This window comes from Anopheles gambiae, chromosome 2 (assembly GCF_943734735.2).
Source record: "Anopheles gambiae chromosome 2, idAnoGambNW_F1_1, whole genome shotgun sequence".
NCBI lineage: Eukaryota > Metazoa > Arthropoda > Insecta > Diptera > Culicidae > Anopheles > Anopheles gambiae.
In genome coordinates this window covers 47,711,786-47,735,745 of record NC_064601.1, presented here as the reverse complement: position 1 = coordinate 47,735,745, position 23,960 = coordinate 47,711,786, and the positions used below count along the sequence as shown (strand labels likewise).

At 39.5% G+C, this 23,960-nt stretch overlaps 1 protein-coding gene across 11 annotated transcripts in view; it reads left to right on the top strand.

Annotated features, from left to right (window-relative positions):
- The window catches only part of LOC1270900 (homeobox protein prospero), a 169,752-nt gene extending 145,792 nt beyond the window's left edge, over positions 1-23,960 (top strand). For all 11 annotated transcript variants that reach the window (XM_061648987.1, XM_061648997.1, XM_061648995.1 and 8 more), the window contains one exon: positions 1-23,960. This exon is cut by the window's left edge and continues 17,414 nt beyond it. The gene's annotated coding sequence lies outside the window, so the exon portion shown is untranslated.

Below are 23,960 nucleotides of genomic sequence, written 5' to 3'. Positions count from 1 at the left end.
GGACGATTTTTGCCACGCTTCACGCCAGGCGTGGTGGAATCGAGCATTTGAATTTTTGTCACTACCGAAGGCCGGAATAGCCGCAGCAGTGGCAGCAACAAATGACACATGTAGAGCGTTGAATCCTATTCGCTAGTACGATCAGTTAGCACACTGGCACGCTAGTAGTGCTACGGCTCGTACTCGCTACTCGGTGCGAAGCATAACAAAACAAGGAACCAATTAAAAGATGAAACCACCTTCAACACGACTAGCATCTAGTGCTGTGGTGGATTCATGAGAATAACAACAAACAAAATTGTACAATAAAATTTAATATTCGGCGATATTCCAAAAAGCAGGCTGTACTAGGTGATTATGTCAAATGAATTGCCTAGTACATGTTTCGTGAGATGTCATTGCTAAGGTGTTAGGGAGAAGTTTGCGATTACTAAACATTTACTTGGTAAAAGAACACACATTTAAAAAATACTCATTACTTATGTGTTATGAACGCCATTTAAACGATCTTTGAATACCCTAATGTGATAAATTTGACCCATTATGCTTCTTGACCAAAATTGGCATATTCACAAAAAATATCTTCTAGAACTTCCAAAAGCTCAAAGTTATGATACAGTTGTTTAGGTGGTTCTTTTTCATAATTAAATAAAATTTCCCTTCAGGTACCGTTTTCTATAATAAATATAAATATAAATATATAAATATAAATATATAATTACTATATTCTCTCCCTAGTTTGCAAAACACCGGCTTACCCTTAGCAATGACATCCAACGAGCCTTAACATCGTTTCATTTCAATCAACAATCTTACTCGAAAAGCATATAACAAACCCAAATTTGGCAAGCAAACTTTTTGCGCGGCTTTTTTCCGTTCACCACCTTCTGTTATTTGTTATTGTATAGATCAAAATGCACCATGCCAAAACCAGGGCAACAAGCAAATAGCATCAACAAATCAACAGCAGGATAAATGCAGGGCCTGTGCCGAGCTGCACCAGATCCTTGCAGATATCGAAAACAAACAAATCAATAATAATTTCAAACAATAGTGCCAGAGAACTTTACCAATGTAACAATTTTCACAAACAATACAATCTTATTTTTGATTGCAATAAGTATTTTTACCAAAACATAACATTAAAGCAGCTGAGAAAGAATAGAAGAAAAAGAGATAGAGAGAAAGAGAGCGAAATAGAGAAAGAGAGGGAGCAACAGTTTACAATAATGTTATAAAATGAATAATAAAAGGAACTGGAACATAGAAAACACGTACGTTGACCAGATTGCACTCTTACAAAGCAAAAAGAGAAGAAGAATAAGAAACAGTGGAAGTCAGTTAAACAATCTTAGTAGTAAACTGTAAAAATCACTGTATCGCAAAACCCATTTTCATTCTGTTGGGAAACAATTTTACTCTGCATCAAACTCCGGTGCCAAGAGTCGCACAAACGTTATTGCGATTTAAAACCAAGCTAATACTAATGAATGGGAGGGGAAAGTAAGCGAAACTAATTTGAATGACAAGAGCAAAGCTGTCATTTACAAACACAAACAAACCCATATGCGACCCACGGTCCAAACGGGGGAAAACGAGCATGAAACTGTATTCCTTCAATTTGTATAGCCGTAGTATGTAAGATTTGAAACTTGGAAAACTAAACTTCAACATGGCTGCCATCTAGCCAAGCGAGTAGTCGCCGGCAGCAACTCCAATAAAAATATTGTACCATAATGCCTGTACATAGTCACAACAACCCCAACCGCACCGAAATTGCTAAAAACAATAAGTCGAGTATGGGAGAAGCAGCGAGCAAGAGCGAGAGGGCGAGAGAGTTTCATGAAATCTAACCATTACCGCGTTTTCTACGATCGTAGCGCCACAGCCGCCATCACAGCGACATCGTCACTTTGAAGTATGTGAAATAAGCCTGGATCTACCTTATAGTAGATTGAAAAAAAACACACACATACACAACCACACAACTACAAATCCGCTCCGGTTAGGTCTCATGAAATCAAGAATTCAATTCAAACTAATGAGAATAACGGGAATAATTTTGTACAACAGCGCACAACACGGTTTTAGTTTACGATTTGGTTCACCGCGATCATGATCAGGAATCCAACTTCCAGCAAGATAAGTATGTACAGAACACAAAGAGTAAACAGAGACAGAGAGAGACAGAGAAAGAGAGAGAGGGGGGTGAACGAGATAAGATAAGAATTGATGTAACAATTCGCCCGTTCTGAGGTGGAAAATTCAGTCAAATTTAACCACACCACTCATATGTGTGGCGCACGATCTTACTGATCTTATCCATCAGATCAACACCACTCACCCGGATTAAGACCGGCGTGCACCATACATCCGTAAATTCTCCGATAGGTCTTTCGATAGGAGAAAAAAAAACTTACCAAGCAATAGCTCTGAAGAGTTGGTCGATGTGCGTCGACAGTGTACAGAACTAGTGTTCCCAAGTAACCAATTCACGCTCTCCAATTAACATTCTTGTACTCCTTCACAGGATCCTAGTCCTTCAACTTTATTTTTATTTTTGTTGCATTATGTGTACCCGTAGTAACAACGATCGAGCCTCTAAGTTGAGTTTTGTGATGTTTCTGTCGACCAGCGTGGCCAGCAATGCGCCATCAAGGTACGTAACTACAAACGCACAAAACGAAGGCACTTCGCAGTCGTTGAATCTACCCAGGTATTAAAAAAGTCAGCAACAACTTACAGGATGCATTGTACAGCAGTGTGCAAGCCATAACAGATACCAATTAAACCAAACAAAAACGCAGTATATGAGCTATCGAATGGTTCGTAGGCAATTCTCTTACACACAGAACCATAACCCAACAAAACCAACAACCTCCTCCCGTGCTAGGTCCGGACCCAACAATCCGAGATGGTACCGAAGGCAAGGATGGATCTGAAAATGGGCACCTCAAACTACACCGCAGGTATTTCAGATCCCATCCAACGCTGTGGGTTCCATCCGGTCAAAATGGTACCGGATTGGGGGGAGGCTCGAAGAGGGACTACAACACAATGGCAAATCAGCTATGATGCCAGGGAATGAACAGTCAAACAGCAACGTAACTCACACTGCAGTGCTGTGAGCTGCTGGTTGAATGCAAAGAACACAACTATCTGAATGATGGAAAGCGAAACAATCAGTTTTCAATGCCGGACATGTAGGACGAAACAGATGAGCAGAGCAAGCGAACATCTGTCAACGACAGCGGACATTTGGATCAAGCAAACGATCACGATCAAACGATGTCGATAAATATTGGTTACAGAAGAAAGAAACACGTATAGCTTAACAGCTCGTATCGTAACATGGTGCAAGGAACAGCATTGCAAGCAGGCGCAGCGATAATGCACCATCCTAGCCGTGAGAATGGGTCAAACGCTACGAGAACCAAATACTAATGCTAGACAGCGAATGAAGTGGAATAAACAAAAAGGTGAGAAACAGTTTTCTGACTTTGTTTCTTATCAGTTGCGATGGTGGGACAGTTTCCAGTAGAAGCGTGTATTTCGTTTTAAGGTGGGTTGAAATTTTACAACAATAATCCTAGTGCAAAATTACCATCGAGAACGCGAACATACTATATTATAGCTAAAGCAAAAGGAAGACAAGTCCCTTAACGTGAACAGAATCCAAAGAACAAACAAAAAGGAAAGGAGATAGAGAAAATTGTGTTTTGAAAGCAAAAGGGCGATTTGTGTTTTATTCTTTCACAATCACGTTGCATACCAGTTTGAGTCGTTTTTGTCTAACATTTCGTGTAATCTAAAATCTACCTCATATTAACGTATACTTTTAAGCGAAGGCGAAGAAACATAACAAAAAGTTAAAAAAAAACACGCGCTAACAATGACGTTATAGCAGGGTGAAAGGTAAACTACTCTCAAAACTAAAAGTAAAACGAACAACAACGGACATACCAACTTAACGGTGTGTCAGAAATGCGTATCCCCAAAGAAAGGTAAAAAGAGAAGTAGAGAGCAAGGAAACAAAAACACGAGAAATTATTAATGAAAAACATCTATGGAACAATATTTTTGAAACCAATCCAGGATCAAGAGGAAACAAATTACAAAACAAAAACACTTACTCACAACTAAAACCATCCCACATTTTGGAACCAACTGTTTGAGAACGTACGACGCAAAAGTAACCAAAGGAAAACAATTCAAATCCCATCTCGATGGCTGACCAGTCGACGGGATAATCTATCCAACGCTCATACACATACCCACCCCTTGCTTTGGCATGCCATTGGTAGAATGTTCCCTAAATTCAACATGAGAGGATTTAGCATTTCCTTCCTGTGCAGCACGCTCGAATACTTAGGTACGGCTACGGCTTCGTTTTCTTCACCCAAAAGCGCCATCTGTGGTGAAACAATTGAAACTTACAGTTACTGTTTGGTTAAAAATTCACTATCGGAAGAATGAGAAAATTAAAAAAAATGTTTACGCAATTGATCAACATTCGGTACACTTAGCTTCACTTGTTTCTGCGGAATTCCGTTCCTACCTATGTAAACTAATATTTCGAATCGAAAGTACCGAGCAACCAAAGAAAATTCAAGCAACCAAAACGCTCCGGAAAGCGTTTGTCATTGGCAAACTCGAAAATAAGCAGTTCAATTCAAACGACGTGCTGTGCGAAAGCTAGTCAACAACGTTTATTATTGTTTGTTTAAAAACACATCATCCCCAGATTTTCAAGAGAAAGCAAAAGATCATAATGAATTCACTAAGTACGACAGAAGTGTACGGGCAACATCAAAACAGGGCAACATGCGAGTGAAGCAATAGAAGAAAACCGCACAAAAATGAAAATAAAATATTTGAACAATCCAATCATAACATAAAATGGAAAGGAACATAATAATAGCAATTGAGCAACTCTAACAAATATCGGATTTTTTCAAATGCGTTGTCTGATTTCGACAGTTTCGTTGGGCTGCCGCACGCAGAGTGTTCCGTCTGAACCTTGCGTACGGATTTCCCGTTTCTTAATTATTTTTTAATAACAATCCAACAACACCGAAACAAACTGGAAATATACAGAGATGCGATATGAATCGCTACTATTTTAGGCCATACTTTGGAAACCATTATATCAATTTAATATGAATGTATATAAATAACCTTTAACGGGCATTTCGATGAACGCTTCGGCGGAAGAAATCGAGTTGTTGCTTGCGGAAAGCAGCAACCGATTGCTCTCCGTCAAGTGTTTGTTTAAAGTTATGTTTTTGAGAAGAACGCTTGGTTTCAGGTTACACACAATTAATAAACAATCACACACACAGCTAACAGACAAACAATTTTAAAGTAATACGGAAAGAAACAGCCAAGGAAGAGAAAAAGTAATAAATAGTGGAATTCAGTTCATCAACACCATAAACGAATCCAGCAGCTGATAACACATTCGCAATCTAACAATAGCAAAAGGAAGCGAAAGTACGGGCAAACTTCAATAAAAATCAGGTCTAAGGTGAGGTGCTTACAATGAGAAGACACATTCAAAGCTTACCCATCAAGTGAATAGTAACATCAACAAACAACAGAAGCACTACGAAGTGAAAAATAAGCTACTAAACGCGGTACAAAATTACAGTCAAAATTCATACAAAATGTCAAAATTTCAATGGAAGATGATGATGCTGGAAAAACGTTGTTTATTGTTGATTTGCTCAAAACAAAATTGAAACCAAAAAGAAAAACTAAAACTAACGCAAAATTATTAACGATAGCCAACGACGAAAACGAGGAAAAAACACACACTCCAGATAGGTGCGTATGCGAAGCAAGGTTTGAACTTTGTTATAGTAAACCCTTTCATTCGTACAAAAGAATTCAATAGATTACAATACTTTCAGATTCTTCTTGGTGAACGTGGTTTCGATTTAATGTCTGTTGTAAAGCAACGCATAGTTTAAAATAGTTTTTTTTTTGTGTTGCGTTTAATTAAATAAAAAAAAGGAACGTAATGCTAAAAATATAATAAAAATAAAATATGACAAAGCATTCCAATGTTTAAACCATTGCTTTAATTATTTTCAAATCAGACTTTATAAAAGATTTCAAAAGTATGATTCAAACAAAAAAAAACTTAAATGCATTTTTTAAACCTAGTTTCGCATCCAAATGAAACAGCTCGCTCTATCTGGAATCGTGCGGTGGACCAAGCGTAGGAACAGAAGGGGCTAAACTTTCGTTTCAAATATATCCCGGTCTCTTGTTTAGGAGTAATCTAGGTCAAAGTTGAAAACTAAAAACGCAGCAAACCAATAATAACAATAGAAATCAAACGAACAGATGTAAAGACAAGACAGCAAACAGGCAAACAAACCTGCGAAAAGAATGGAAACAGAGGTAAAAAAGATGTTCTCGGCAATGTTTTTTGGGATTTCCGGTCTAAAGAATAGAAGAAGATGAAGAAGATAAAAATATCACGAAAAAAGTACAAGCTTATTTGAAGCACCTTCGCGCCTTATCTTTAAAAAATTAAAACAAAAAAGAAAACATGTGAAACAAATCTTAAGAAACGTAATTAAGAAACACAATTTTAAACAAACAAAACAACTCAGCAAAGTAACGGTAGTGGCGAAAATAGAAACCAAGAGAAGACGAAAAACCGCAACCGCAAAATGGCAAAGGGATGAACGTATGCGTGTGAACTGCGTGTGAATCAAAACGAAAGCAAAACATAAAAGCAAACGAAGAAACGGTCGTTTCACAGATTTGGACAAAATAAAAAAGAAACAAACAAAAGACAAGTCACGGAGCAAGTGAGCGTGCAAAATCAAGCAAGAAATACTACGCGTACTAAGACATTGTGTGTAATTTTACCAAAATCTGCCTTAACTTATATTTTCTTATATACAAAAAAAGAAATGGAAATCAAGAAAGCAAAAACAAATAAAATTTAAAATGTGAAATATTGCGGTTAGAATCTAAAACATTACAAAACTGAAAGCAGTAGCAGAAGAAGTGTTCCGAACCGAAAGTGCGGTAGCGAGGAGAAATTCTATATTAAGGGAAGCACTAGAAAGCAGAGAAACTAATTCAGGTCTTAAAGTGAACAGGATTCATATTTTGACTACTCCCAACGGCTTAAGTTCCGTAGATTTAGGTGTTGCTATCATGTACTATGGACAAACAAACGGGCCACAAAACAGTAAATGGCTAACGTCATGCATAAGCGACGCATCCAAACAAGAGGTACATATTTCAAACACCATGCACCAACATGTTGTGAGATGAGCAAAACACTTTTTTAAAGCACGCGATGTATGGATCACACAAGAAAACGAACGTACCATCAAACTACACTTTTAACGGAGCTTTTCAGAGTGTTCCACCATGTTTTATTTGGGATCTTCAGAAGAAAAGCAAATTAGTTTGTTTTTAAACTTTTACAAGAAATTGCTACCAACTACTTCTGATAAAACCAAAACCTGATTCGGATGAGGTCCATGCCATGTTTTTTTTTTTTCAAACAGAAATACCTAAAGAGAGTAAAGGTAAATTTGTGTACAGCATTAGTACCTGTTAGTTTCGGGCCGCTGTCCTTCTCTTAACGCTGCGCATCCATGATCGAAGCGAGATTTTACCATCCAAACATCAAGCTAACGAATGTTAAGTAAAAGAAGAAATTATTGAGAAATCGAAGCGCACTGAAGAGGCGTTAGAAACCTACCAGGTACTATAGTGACTGCAAGTACGAAGGAAAACTACCAAAGGTACACTTTTTACATGATCGTGAACAATGGCAGCACAAACAACACTCACATCAGTGCAGATCAGATAATTACGGTAGGGAATGGATAAAAAAGACACATACTGTGTGAAGCAAACTAAACGGAACAAACTACTACTATTCCTACTACTAATCGAGAAGCCAACAGGGCAGCACCTATCTGGCTGACACCGGGAAACGCAACCGGAAGACATCGGATGTGAAACATCGGAAAGGTTTTGTTTTTCCAAATGTTCAAAAGGACACACACAGACACATTATGGCATAGGATGCCGAGCCCGTGTAGATTTATTTACTAGGACGTTTCTCAACAAAGAGAGGTATAAGCATGTAACCATTTTGCCAAGAGGCAGATAGGAAAGTACATCAACGAGCAGCAAACGAGAAGGTACATTTTTGTTTTATTTCATTCATTCGTGGGATGTAGCATAAATAATGTGTAAAGTTATCGGAAAAGGAGCAATCTCCGCAAATCTTGTCGAATGCGCTAGGCCAATACTATGCAAGCAGAGCGTTTGCTAAAGCAGGCAAAAAATGTGGACAAACGTGCAACATTGCATCAAAGGAAAAATGGGGTAAAGTGCTAAAGTAATGCAATACAGAGAGAGAGAGAGAGAGAGAGAGAGAGAGAGAGAGAGAGAGAGAGAGCGAGGCAGCATAAAAAAGGCACATGCATAGGTGAAAAGTAGAAATAAAATTTCACATGACTATTAACAAAACAAAAAAGGTATAAGAGCGCAAAGTGGGGAGAAAGGCAGAAAGAGAACACACAAAAACCATTGTAATTTTATTCCTTAATAATGAAAAGTAAATCCCAAAGTAAGATAAATCAAATATTAGTAACTAAATAAAAGAAGAAGCAAAGCAGCAAGAAAGCGAGACGCGAAAGAGAGAAACGCATTACCAAACCAAGAAGTAAAATTTAGACATAAAAGTCATGGTAGCGGTTATTTCTAAACTATTTAATACTTTAGGCCAACGTTAGTGAGCAACAAGCAGCACCATTAAGGGCAAAACGAGATCAACCAAATGAGCTGAACAAAAGACTAAAACAAAAACTGAATCAAGAAGAACACAGGAAAAGAAATCTTCTAACCCCCAAACCCCATAACCGGCAAAACAAAAAAACTTCATTACAACCTCAAACAAGCGTTATTTTATAAAGATGTACCAAAGCTGGCAACGTTTTAAGTTCACCCCAACTGCCAGTTTGGTATCAATTTGCGTTTACCATTTCCGGCAAATACCGAGCACACGGCCCGTGTCGCTCGGTGCCCCGTGGTCTGCGGAAGGCCTGGGCGGCACTGGTTGGAGGCACAATGGTAACTAAAGGCGTTGATGATAATTTTCTTCCACTCTTTTATTTTCAATTTGAAATTTACGTTAGGAGAAACTGGTTTTCGGTTAGTTATTGCTATGTACCCAGCAACAGCAACTACTAAGCAAACTAATACTACTACACACACACACATACACATACAGACAACCGCAGGTCCACCGGCAGATGGCAGAAAACTACTAGGCGGGTGACGCCAGATCAATCGATCTTTCACTCCTGCCGATGGACCCCCAGAGAAATAATATTTGAGATTTATGATTTGCAAGATACTTAACAACATGCACGCACGCACTAACACACATACACACATACACCGTAAACATATTCAGAAAGTAATGTGTGCTCTTGCCCTGAAACAACACAAGCAAGCGAACAATTGCAATATGTATTGAACGTGTGTGTGGTATCTACAGGGCCTGAGGCACACTTATTTGGATTTTTTTAGTACTCCGTACCAATCGCAAGTAGGACATATGTGTCCCGTAGGAGCCTTTCTTATGTTTTCGACTTAGAACATAAACCCTTGTCTTATTCGACAACGATTACAATCCAAGCGCAGCAACCAACTGTAAAATCTCGAAAACGAATGCTCCTCGAATTTGATGGGTCTGCAGGGTAAACTACTACATGAACAAAATTGTAACAAACTCAAAAGCAAAATTAGAAATTACTGTTCGTCTCGTACGCAGTGCTTTCTGACGAGTGTGTAATGGAGAACATTGAGACTTTTCTTGATTCTTGGCTACTTTTCGATTCTCCAATGAAATTGAAAAAAAGATACTTGTATATTGGTAAGCAGTTGTGCATCTTCATTGACAAAATTCCGTATCACACTGTAATGGACAGACAATTCCGAAGAAAATTCGAAATTCCGAGCGCAAAAAAGCACTTTTGGAACGTAAATTTGACTTTTGGTAAATGTTTTCATTCGACTGAACCGAAGAAAATACTGTTTCGGCGGCAAATCTTTCAACAACAAAAAAATCTTGTGGAAACAGAAAAAAAAGGTTTTTTTATAGGATCATCACAAAAAACAAACGGTGTGATACTTTCATTAAGTATAAAAAAGCAACATCGAGTATTTTCATGATCGTTCTGGATGCATATTTTCAATATGAATGCAGCATTATCATTCACCACATTCACATACATACACCACACAAACACACATACACACACACACACACACCAGGAGGAAGAAAATCCCAACAATCATGGGAATTAAGTTGTGATCGTCGGACGAGTAGCCGAGCATTCTCAAAACTGAAATAGCCACGTTTTTTAATCTCTGACATAATCCAAAACCGTTCTAACAATAGCAAATGAAGGCAATCAAAATGAAATAAAAATGGAACATTTAGATATTTTAGTTTCTTTTTTGCAGTCTGCTGACGCCACACATTATCGCATGCCCAATTTAAGTGGATGTTGTTTCCGTTGCGCATCGTGCGACTACGCGTGAGCAAGTTCATTCACTATGCAGCACGGAACAATGCACTGGGCAAATGAAATTCAAACGAACGATACTGATTGAACATGCGATCGAACATGGCAAAGCAAACGTCAAACAGAAATTACATCCTTCTGGCGTAAAACATCTTTTGGCGATACTAACGACGGTACGTTATGGCTGCAAACATCTACCAAAACATAATGAGCGCGCTAGCAGTGAGTATTAACTTCACTAGTACAATCGATTTGGCATGCCACAAACATTTCAAACAAACTTTGGCTAACATTCTAAATACACTTGAACAAAAACTAACTAAACACGAAACTAAACTTTTACCAAGACACTTTGGCCACATACAAAGCATTCGGAACAATTAGTAAAATGTAACTGGTACTAAATCATTACAAAAACAACACCACACGTATCCAAAATGAAACAAAATTGCTAGCGCGTCAACATAACATCAACAGTAAACAGCAACTCTACAAACACATTTCAACCGGCATTCAAAAACAAACACAAAAAGGTAACACTTGGGCCGCCACGTCCGATCTAAAGTGCCTTCAAAAAGAATAATAAAGTAATAATGTTGATTTTTACAAAAAAAAAAGAAATGGAAAAGATAAATAATTAATAAGTTTTATATACGAAAAAAGAGAGTAAAAAAATGCGTAAAAAAAGTGCGACGATGATGAAAAACGACGAAAAAGCGGAACGATGAGGAAGTATAAAACGGGCCCTTTAATAGACTTCTCGCCCCAAACCAAAGTGTTCGGCTACTCGTGCGCGATCTTGTGTAACTTTTTTGTTTATCTTTTGTTCCATTCTACTGTCATAGAGCGTGTCAATTGATGCGCACTTACCAATCAATCAACAACAGCAACAATAAACAGCAGCAAACCATCAACAACAATACAGAGTATACTGTTGCAGATTGCAGAGTGTAAAGAGTAGCAAACAGCAGCAGCAACAGCAACAGCAAGCCAAACCAAACAGATCAGATGCAATAGAACTACTGGACCACATTTTTATTTTTCGAACAAACACCTCTACAAAAGCACAAAACCACAGAAAAAATACAGGCAGAAACAACAAACAGAAGATAACAGTCATTTGGAAAGCTCAAAAACGTGTTTAGAAATAAAGCAGAATCGGCGGGCCGGCAGGCGAGATTGAACGGTGTGATGTCACTTTTCGTGTAATGAGTAAGTAGCGAAACAAAACACAAACCAAATCTAATCAATAAATGGATAGTGGAAGAGAGGGATGGTAGTGAAGGGAAGAAAGGACTAAATTTAAGTTTAATAATGTATAATTCAGAACATGAACAGATATAAAATTGCAGCAAAAAAGCGAATGCAAAAGCAAACCATAAAACTACACTGTTACACGAGCTGGGAAAGTAGAAAAAAAAGAAAATTTACAAAAAAATACATTAATACACTTATAAAAAAGGTAAAATTACACACTACCACGATGAGATAGCCTATCTAAAAGCCATAATATCAAAACGATAACACTTGCATGTGCAAAATAGTTGTCGATCAAATGTAACTCGATTTCGTGGAAAGCAATGAAAACTTAAGAAAGCAAAATGTCAAAGAACTCACGGTTGAGACTTTGTCCTGTACGAGAGAAAGCTAACGGAAAGAGGAAGGAAGGAAAACAACAGAGGGACAAAATTAAACATACTAGTACGTAGTGAACAAAGGCAACAAGACAGCAAACTAAAAACACTGAGCATAACCAACTTACAAGCATCAAACTCGAGATGGCCATAATACTCTATGACAAAGGGAAGAAAAACAAAACGGGAATGTATCAAATCCTATTTACATTCAGCGGCAACGGCAATGCCCGAAAGCCGTTGCGCAATTGTATTAAAGTGAAAAGGAAAAATCTAATGCAAAGAAGAGAAAAGAGAAAAATCTACCAAATTATCGAACGATGAGTTACACTTTTAAGTTACCGTATGTTTTGGCTCACATTTGCGGCTTCGTTTAACGCTGCGTTGCGGTTTGATAGCATCGTGCCAAAACGGGACTGCCTCCCGATTTTCACCTAATTACCGAATTACTATATACAGGGAGGGACCGCTTTGCGCATGCTACACGTACGACCGTGCGTGCAAATCGTCCGCAGCGAACGACTGTCAGCCAACTTTAGTCATCGTTTTTTGGTTTGTTTTTAGTTTTAATGTAAAACATCATGACAACCCAAACAACAGCGCAAAGCTGTGTAAGTAAATAGTTTAACAATGCAAAAAAGGAAGAAGGCAAACAACCACACTAACACAATACAATGCTCTCACACACATATTCTTTAACATTAAGCAACCAATTGCAGAATGAAGAAGCAAATGAATTACTAATAAACAAGTAACAAACCAGAAATCTTAAACCACAACCATTTCCCCCCCAACGCCAAATCATAAGCAAAGGCAACCCCAATTCCTAGAGAGAAGAAAATTTCCAAAAACTTATCACTAAACGACAAAACGCAAAAAAACGAAACACAAATTATATAAACAACAAGTGTCAAAGCGAAGGGTGACCACATCACTACTGTTCTACTGAGGGAGACACTAGGCAGACCGCATAAAAGAAAAAAAAGGGGGTAAAGATTGGCAATCAATCGCAAACCATTCCTACCATGCTTTTACTTGGGTGCATCGCAAACTGTTTTCCACGCAAACGATCACACGGAAGGCAAACCGTTTGCCAAAATGCTTCCAGTGCTTCGAGGAAGGTGACAGTAAGTGCAACCGCTGATGTGCTGTTTGACGGTTTAAAAAATAGTAACAACTTGTAGTAGTAACACTACTAGCACTACAACTATTACTAGCACGACAAGCCATCAGCAAACCAAAGACAAGCTCTTATTGTGTGCGACAGGGAAATCGAAGCAAGAAGATTCTTTTGTGGTTGGTTACTTTTAACCATCAGTCTACTTCTGTTCACTTGAAACGTCTTCTTCGAGAGGCGTCCCAGTTACCAGTATACTAGGCATAGTAGACAAGGTTGGTTTGTTTTGTATTTTTTTTAAAGGGTTTTGTTCATCGCTCGCCTGAGCGAGCATTTGTCGAGTTCTTCCCTATTTGCTAGTTCAAAAGGGACGCATGCACATTTAACTCTTTCCGCTGGCTGTAGAAGGCTAACAACGTGATTTCTGCTTGATACTGACGAGAGCGAAACAAGTGTAAGGCTCCGGTCGTGTTGCATTCAGTGTCTTACCGATTGGTACCGATCGTTAGATCGCGGAACACACGCGCCCAGACAAGCAAGACAAGTGTTTGTAGAACCTTCTGCACCGCTCTCTATACGCAGCATTAATCTAAAACTGAAATAATTTGGCGCTCCAGAGCAGCGATATATTTTACAGGGCTTTAAAAAAAACCCAGCAGGTTTTATTTTTTGTTGCCACAATTTGTGTCACATTACTAAATAAGCAATGTATACTGCAAGCGCACTGTAACAGTAAAACCCAGAACAGAGCGTAAGCAAACCCATTTACCTAACTAACGAAGCATGCGGAGGAATGTGGCGAGATTAAGAAGCAAAACCACTCTTACACAACACGCAAACAATTTTAATATAAACAGATAAACATAATACAAGCACCGTGGCGACGAGCAGCATAAGAAGACGATGAAGAAGAAGGAGAAAGGAGTAATGAACCAAGTGGAAAACAAAAACAAAATGCATAAAGAATCCCCCATCTTCCATCCACCGATCCAGTGAGCTTCGAGGCGAACCGGCGGCTTGCCAGGTCTGTGGCGAAGGGTCATCAACTATTTTTTGCTAGTAGATTTAAGTGAAAGTACGATGGGCAGTTTTTATTGGCTACGTGTCGGTTTAGGGTGCATGGCCCCCGGCGGCACTTGCACGTGGTTCGAGGGGTTAGGTGTATGCTCAACGTTTCCTACCGTTTCACCGTGCGATGCACCGCGAAAGGAGTGATTTCCAACCGAACATGATGCTTACCGACCCGTGATGTCTGCAACGTGTTTGGTCGGGTGTCGTCAGACACATGGCGCAAAAAAAAGTGTTTCGATCCCACTGTTTTCACTAGATCGATCAAAGATGAAAACATTTTGCATTGTGGAAATTCAAAATTGATGCTTTCTTGGAACAAAATTCAAAACCAAACAAAAATCCTACCCTTTTGAGTCATTGCGTGTGAGGTGTTAGATTGATGTTGTCCTCCTTTAGCAAGGATTTGTCTTGCGCATCGCATCGAGCTGAACGGGTTCATCAACGGTCGAGCACACCAAGCGTAGTTTCGAGCAGGGATTGAGCTAATGACGGTCGGCCTGCGGTGTCGACGATTGGACTGATAAATGATGATTCCTATTACGTGCGTAAAATGCACTCTTACTAATACATTCACACGCTCACAAATACATTTACACCACAACACACACACACACTCACTCACATTAACAAACAACGATCCTTCGTCTAAGCGGACAGCAAGCTGCGGTCGCCATTCTCGGTCTGCGGTCGGTATGGTATGGGGTATAACTTATTTTTTGTAATCTAATTTTAATCACACAAACACACCCACAAGCATATTGTATTTATTCTCTATTTAAATGCAGCAAAACAAGCAAAGCAAAACAAAAAAAAAAACATAATGAATGATGAAAAATTAAATAAACACAAAACTCACCAGTAAATAGTATCGAAATAATCAGAAGTATTCAAACATTATTTCTCAAAACAAAGCAAACGAATAAAACAAACAGAAGCAACCAGCAGCAGCAACAAAACAGATACAGAAGCTAGAGGATACGCGAACACGTAATTTCAAATCCACAAAGGAGAAAATCTTAGAAGATACGAAGAACAAACAACAACCATATGCAAAATGTATTTTAAAAAGAAAAACCAAACTTACTAACACAGAATGCAGAAGTAAATGGAAAAGTACATACGACGATCATCATCAGCAGTAACTTGAATGATAATACCATCAGAAAAAACAACAACAACAACAACAACCGAACCGAATAATCTGGAATATCCATAATTTTCAATTGAGACAGTGTGCGCTACTTTCTCTACCGCTGGACACACTGTGGCCTCCCGGAAGAGGTGACAGGGTGAGACAAACCCTTGTCTGGCAGAGCGAATGCCACAAACCACCGGAGCCGACAGACCGAGTGCAGCGTGTGTGAAACAAAGGAAACCAACATTTTGAACCAACCAAATATTAACTAAATGTGAACTAATCAATCTTAATTCAACTAACAAACAAACAAAACAGCATTGAAACATAACGCAACACCGAACAACCTGTACCAGCAGTTCCAATGTAGTAACACCAGCACCGAAAGCGAAACACGATGGTACATATTATCCCGCAAAACAAACCAACCATTTTCTGCATAAGTTTTCATTTCTGTTTTAACTTTTCAATCGATTTTTCACACCTTTTCGGAAGCGTAAAAGCAAACAAACCAAAACCAAACAAAGCAAAAGCAAAAGATAAGATCCAAGTTCAACAACGTAAACTTTTGGCACAATTTGTAGCACGGAAACACACTTACACATTTGGACGTTAGAGACAATGAAGTTGGAGAATTGTTCAACGATGCGCACCCGGGGCGCAGTCAAAGGGCTCGAATCAACGCACTTACCATTCAAACACGACCACCCCAGGAAACTGGAATAAGGTGCAGCCCGGATGCTGTTGCAAAACGAAGCGAAGGAAAAACTGTCACGAAACGGGAGAGATAGAGCGCAGGCAAAAGTACGATATAGAGAGAAGCGAATCTGAAGACTAATTCAAACCAATCAAACCAAACCTATCCTACCTCTCTGTGAGGTGCACTCAAAATCTAGCAGGATACTTTCGGTACTTCTTGGGAGTTATTTTCAGTTCTGGTTTTTAGTGATCCGTAGCTAACATAGTTGAGTTGTCTTTTGTCGAATGTTTGTTTGTGAGATTTCTGCCCATAACAAAACAGCACAACACCACGGCACGCCAAGCAATACGGTGAAGATGATGAAGATTTTCGCCCAAGATCTTCCTACCACCATCTGCCCCGCCTCTCGATCATCCTGCTGGGGTACTTCATGCCCGTATGTGCTGGTGTGCGCGAGTATATTTACATGCATGATATTGCACCGGATCCGATAGCAAGCAAGGCTTTGCAAAACATCTCGAAGCCTTGAACGCTGAAGCGTGGCTCCAGAACATCGAGAAACACGCCAACCAGAAAAGCCCCGGACATTCCACTAACAGATGGCGAAAGGGGTTGTGTGCAAATCCCACAACAAAACACACAACAACAACACTCTACTTACGTTGTAACATGCACAATAGACCATACGAGACGGCGTCGGCAACACAGTTTTGCTGCGCGTTTCTCAATAATTTCTTTCTTTATTTCTCATTTGACTCTTCAACTCCAAACCAACGAGTTCAAAAACAAACAAACCCATAATGAACACACATACAGACACACTACTGCACCGGCACACGATCACACTATCCACCTACAAAACTACAACCACAGCAGCAGCAGCAGCAGCAACAGTTAGAACTGAACCACATGTGGACCCAGCACGGGCTCAACATAAACTAACCCCAATCAACAGCAAAACAACCAACCCCCCATACGCAATAATGGCGAACAATAGTCAAACCTTCTGGACAGGATAGCCAAACCAATAACCAAACCAAACTGTAAAATAGTGAACTCGACGACAGCTCCCCGGCGGCGGAGCTGAACGAGTGTGTGGAGTTAGATGTACATACATTATAAACCATACCGGATTTATTTCACGGATCTTTACGTTCCATTTACGCGGCTTTCTGTTGACAGTTTTCCACCACCCGGTAATCAATATTGCCACAATCACAATAGCCGAGCCTGGCAGACGCCGGCTCGGGCACCGATAATTGCGCCCGCCGTGACAGCCGGCGACTACCGGTCTCCGAGCGACCGAAGCCGGGAGCATCGAGTACGGTAGTGACGACTGACGGCGGTCTGCAAAGATGTATTTTATGTTGAAATAGGATAAAGTACCTAACTAACAATGGTAAAGCAGAAGAAAAACGAAAAAAAAAAAATTTCACTCAAGCCAAGGAAGCAACGACAAAAGACGGCAGAAGAAGCAGAAAAAACACAGGAAGGACAGAAATACTTTATGCAAAAAAACACCTACTAACATAAGAGAATGAGAGATAGGAAGATCGCACAACAGAGAGTAAGGAAGAGGGAAAAATGAAATCAGAAAACCACCAAACAGCAAGAGAAGAAAATAATAACAGTAACTTCCAAGAAACCGACAAGAACATGCAAACAGAACACGATTAGTAGTTGCAGCAAAGGGTGCAGAACACTATAAAGCATGAAAACAGTTTAACAAAACAAAAAGAAAGAAGACATCAAACAGACAGACCGATAGAGAGAATAACGGTAAGAAAGTGCATCAAAAGTAAACAAAACGAAACATTTGTGCCAAAAATTTTCGATTGCAAAACTCACCCACACACTACACAGAAACACATACACATTTACACACGAAAAAGTGGTACTTCTAATGCAACACAACAACCACAACCGCTGCAGGTGCTATAAAAGGCACTTGCGATCCAGCAGGTATCTAAACTACTACTATTACTAATAGTGCTACTAATACTCAAAGATCAGAGTCATACCAGATCGATCGATGAACAAACCACAATATTTAACAACAAAAATTCACACACACACATACACACACATACATACGCAACATCAACAACAACAGCAACAGCAACAACAAACTTGGTAATAATGACACGCTTCAGTGCGAATTATGTTTCAAATACCTTTTTGAACCATTTCCGTTCGACCCTTCTCGGTTCCATACGCACCGGAAAGGCCGGTGCGCAAAAACGCAAAATCTCAAACACTGGAAACGTTTTAAGTTTGCTGAGTTGTCGGACATCAGCCGCAAAGCGCTGAGCTCGACTGGATGAGTTGCACGTTTTACTGTGCGCGAGCAAGTACGCGCCATCAGCCAGATCCCTCGACATTGGACGGAAATCACACAGTTCCGGAAAGTTTGCTAAATCTCTTAAAACCTTCCTTCACCGTCCACCGAACCGAAGGAAGGAAGGGCGCTCGAGGTGTGAAGGCAGAAATGGGCGCGGCTTCTCCCTCGCACATACTTTTGAGTTTAATTTTCACCATAGACAGGCAGCAGGCAAAAATGCCAGGCAATCGCACGCGGCCAGCAACATCGGCGCGGGCAGTCGATTGTTTGCATTCGCCACAGGATCAACCACATACCACCACCACATAGTTCGTGGAAAGAAGAGTGTGTTTTCGGTTTCGGCCATGTTTACATCACAGGAGCAAGATGGAGCAGGAGAGCGAGCGGCGCTCGAGCAGCAAATACAATATCAACACACAGTTACAATATGCAACCACAAGTAAACCAATTTTCCACTAGCAATATCAAGATAATGAACGCGCAAGCTGGACGGGCTGCCAGGTGTCCAAACGGAGCGGAGAAAGGGGATACCGAAATGAAGGAAATGAACAAACGGAAAGGGTAGTTAGCGGAAGCCACCCAACAACTGAGAAGTTACATCACTTACTATCCAAGCCATAAACGAGCAACATCAAGACAAATACAGCCAATAGATGGGTTGAAAGTAACACTACACCACCAAGTAGATGCAACGACAGCAACGACAGCAGCAGCAGCAGCAACAAACGATCAAATGATCCATCCATCACCGACGTCTGGCTGCATTCGGGGCAAATAGAGCAGCAATAGCAAACGGTTAATTTTGTGCACCTCCATATAAACGCTCGGCAGTGGCGGTGGCCTCGCTTTTCGGCCGGAGTGCTTTGACGCACTTGATGCAGCGGAAGGACACGTTCCCGCGCGCCCGAAACGGTCACCATCATCCAGCGTTTGACCTACCCAAAAAATGCAACAATAGACAGGTTAACAATAGTACATGAAAAAGAAAACAAACACACACACACACATACACACGCACTTACTCATACCTACACACACACAAAAACACATTGTAATGACGACTGTAACTACTGGCTACACCACCAACACCATCTGGCAGTGCATATAATTCTTTTTGGAACGAACGCAGCAAACAAATTACCCTTTCGGACTTTGCGAACGAAACAGTTTTCGGAAAAAAACGAAACCTGACAAAAGCAAACGGAGCAGCATACACAGCAGGAACAGAACTCAATCATTTTTGGATATTCCTGACGAAACAACGAGACTCGTCTATATCATCGATACACTAGGGTCTTGTAGTAAACCGAAGAAACGTTCTCTGTTTTAGAGTTTGCGGAGACGACAACAGCAACAGCAATGGATAGCAGAAACCACTACTGGCAGCAACCATAACGACTTTTCGAATCATTCGTGCACTGTTTGTTCGAGCGGTACACAGATTTGTGTTTATCATTTTCATCGTGCAGTACACGCAATAGTAGACGCTTTTCAGTTGCCTTCAGTTTCAACCAGTTTAAAATAGAAATGAAAAGATGAGAGAGCGATAGAGAAAGAGAGAAAAAGCAAAGTGAAAGGTGAAGACACACACCACTAAACCCTCATGCGAGCATCCATCAGCAGGAACCGGCTACACAACAGCGAAGCTGGTCGAACTACATCGTGCTGGTGGATCTTTGGAAACTAAAACAAACAAAGCAAAACAAAAAGGACAAAACATCATACGGCAAACAATAATGACGTAGCGGTTATGTTTTTGGAAATTTTTGGATAACAAATAATAGAAGTGCAAACAAACATCACAACTCACCCAAACGAAACCGAGCGCGCAAACGCAGCAAACAATTGAAATAGTCAAATCAACCGGAAAACAGAGCAAACTGTCAAAGTGAACAAATTCCAAAACTAGTATTATTTTTGCAGTTTAGAAACAACATTTTCGGGACTGTAATGCTATTTTAGAGCGAAAAAATCTGTCTTGGAGTGATTTTTATATTTATTAAATTATTTCGATCACTTGTTTTACAAGAAAAAACAAGTATTTATAAATACAAAAAGCTGGCAAAATGCGAAATGTCTCTTTTCGATCGAAACGGAAATAAAAAGAAAACAAATGGTAGTAAACTTAAAGGTAAACGGAAGATTTAGACGTTGGCATAGACAACGAACTTGACAGAATATCGTAGTCAGGCAAGCCACAACAAAACAATTATAGCGCGAAACAAAAAGGAAACAAAGAAGACATCTCAAGAACAAACAAAAAATCAGTGTAATATTGCTATCCAACACAAGCAACATTGAATAGCGACCCTGGCACGAAACCAGGCCGGTGTCCGGTACCGTTATGCAGCGGAACGATGACCTCACTGTGATCTCTTATACACAGCTGTAAGACATTGTAATTTGTACTATTTATCTAGGGAGTTAACTCAAAAATTACTCTTAATCCAGTCCGAGATCCTATTTAGGCGCAAAAAAGGAAGGATTGAACGAAGAAGAAGAAGAAGCAAAGCTGAAACAGTAGATCTCGGATAACCAAAATTGCCCATTTAGGCCGTCACTTATCGTGGAACCAGAAACAAGGAAAGGCAGAAAGGAGAAAATTATGTAAAGAAAAATTAAACTAAAACTATACCGTTTAGGCCACTGTACATTTAGAATGTGTGTTGTATATAGAGCACAAGCAGGAGCAAAAACGAAGCTATAAAAAACAAAACAGTGTAAAGTGAGTCAAGAACGGTTCCAGAATAATCAGTACCGGATCGGAGCCTCAGGCCGTGCGATAAGGGTAAGTTCGTCAAGCCATTCGCTACATCCACAGCTCAGCTCAGCAACATATAGTGTACGATCACATGTGCTGTATATGGTCAACAGAAACAGATACCATTTGAGGAAAGGTCAAAGTTTTCATTGCACTCTAATGCGAGAAACAAAAAAATAAACAAAAACCCTCGAAAGGAAACAAATCCCAAGGCTAAAATGTCTCGTGGCGAGACAGCAAAACACAAAAACACACAATTCTTGGATCAAACACAGAAAAAGAATGTTCGACGTGTGCAGCGCGGCAGCGAAAGCAAATGTATTTAGTCATTAAATTAAGCAAAAAATGTTTAGATAACCGAACTCCACACCTTCTCGAGAACATATGCGCAAAACCAAAATTGAAATGCAGGAAAACTAGGTGAAAGAACACGCATACACACAAGCGCGCGCGCGCGCTTTTTGAGGAAAGGCTGAACTAGCGAGCTAGGGAAAGAAGGATGAATATGACGTACAAAAGACGATTTATGGTTTTTGTGTGTTTAAGTTGCACATCACAGAGTAAATCGTAACAAGAACGAAAAACAAACCAAAAAATACCAAATGCAAATGCAAGCGTATTTTAGAGAGGACAACATCAACAACAACAACAAAAAACGGGTTAAAACGGACAAGCTAGGTAGAAGAGTTTAATTTTTCTGTTGAACGATCTTCATTTTGCGTTTGTTTTTTCAATTAGGTCGTAATTTTAAGTCAAACTAATTGTATAATAAATCACAAAAGGGGCAACACAAAAACTAAAGGTGAAATTAACGAGTTATCCACTGCACTGAAATCTTCAACCAGGAAGAATGTGAAAGTGAACGTGAGAAAAGAGCAGATACAAGCAAAAAGGCACACACACAACACACCTGACAGCAGGAAATGATGCAACACGGACGTTATCGCTGAGAGTTGAAAAACAAAACTGTTTCGAACATGAAAAGCTAGAATGCAGCGTAATCGGATTTCTATTTTCGGAACAAACACATAAACAAAGCACACTGTCCCGGATAGAAGCACGAGATGCAAAAATGGCGATCAAGCGTAATGTAAAATTTACATAAAAGAACGAATATGTGGTGACATATATATTATGTGTATAAAAAAAACCGCGAACGCAACAGAAAGCAAAAACAAACCAAACAAAGAATGTTTTTAAGTTTGTGAGAAAATGAGAAACGTCTCAAAATTGCTATCTAAATTATGATAAAAATTTAAGACGACAGCATGCAAAGCGATGCGCAAATCCATTACTGACGAGTTTGGAACGACAAAACGAAGTATTAGTCGGGGTGGGAAAATCAAGGAACAAAACAAAACAAACTCTTAACGTAGTCTGATGCAACCGAAAGCCGGAAAAATGCTGAAAACATGGATATGAGCATGCGCGAAAGCAAAACTAGGAGGAAAAATAAAACGAAACAATATTACCTTAAATTTAAATATGGATACGTCAGAGGCAGTGGTCAAAAATGTAAAAAATACACACAAACACACATACATTAACACAAACACAAACACACTTAAGAAATGAAGAGAAAAACGATACTAAAGCTGTAAGATATTTAAGCGACTAAACTATAGGGTTGCAAATTTTAGATGAAACAAGCAAGACCTGCGTTAAGAAAACCCAAATTTAATGCATACTAAATCTAGGAACAATGGCGAAGCTGAAGAAAATTAAAAAAACAATCTAAAACAAAGAAAATGTACGCGTAAAACAGAAGAACACGGGTGAATAAAATAAAAGACAAAGAAAGAGAGCGAGAGAGAGCAAAAACGAAACCAAACTAATTGCAAAACTGAACGAACGTGGTTGACGCACATTAAAAACCGTTTCAATTCCCCCAAAAAAAGAAACCAACCGCAGCGCCGCTTACCGATGAGCGCGCCATGCACTTAAAAGCTATAAAGCCACCATGCACAGAGTGCAACACGCTGGCAAAGATGGTATCAGAATCGTATTGTACGTATTGTGGGTGGGAACAAGCCAAAAACATGAATCCAAGAAAAGGGCTAGACAAACCGTCGCTCGTCTGGCAGGCCAGGCTTCTGCCATGATCTTGCCGAGAGAATGCAAAAAGAAAGCTAGGGAAGAACATCACATCATCTGGCAGCACAGTTCGAGCCGAATGAAGATCGGAACGATGGAAGAAAAAAGGTGAACGAAAAACATAAATTACAACAACATCCAGTGATGTACGAGGCTAGAACGGAGAAACCATGCAAAAGCAAACGAACAACAACTTACAAAGTGGTACTATACATGTAATTATATACTTACGAAACAAGCAAAAGGAAAATGAGAATCGCAACTGCGCGATATGCGAGCAGGAACAACTACGAACGGGAGAAAAAAAGGTGAAAACTTAAGAAAAATTATAAGACAAAATCACACTAATTGAAAAAAAAATCTACATTTTGCATAAACAAGAACACAAAAAAGGATATTTATGCTTATTATTTTATCTCTGTAACAAAGCGTGTCATTGTCCATACATGTTATTAGAAGTTTCAACTGTTTGGTGTAATAAAAATTAAAACTAATGAATAAAGAAAAGTAAAAATTATTAATAAACA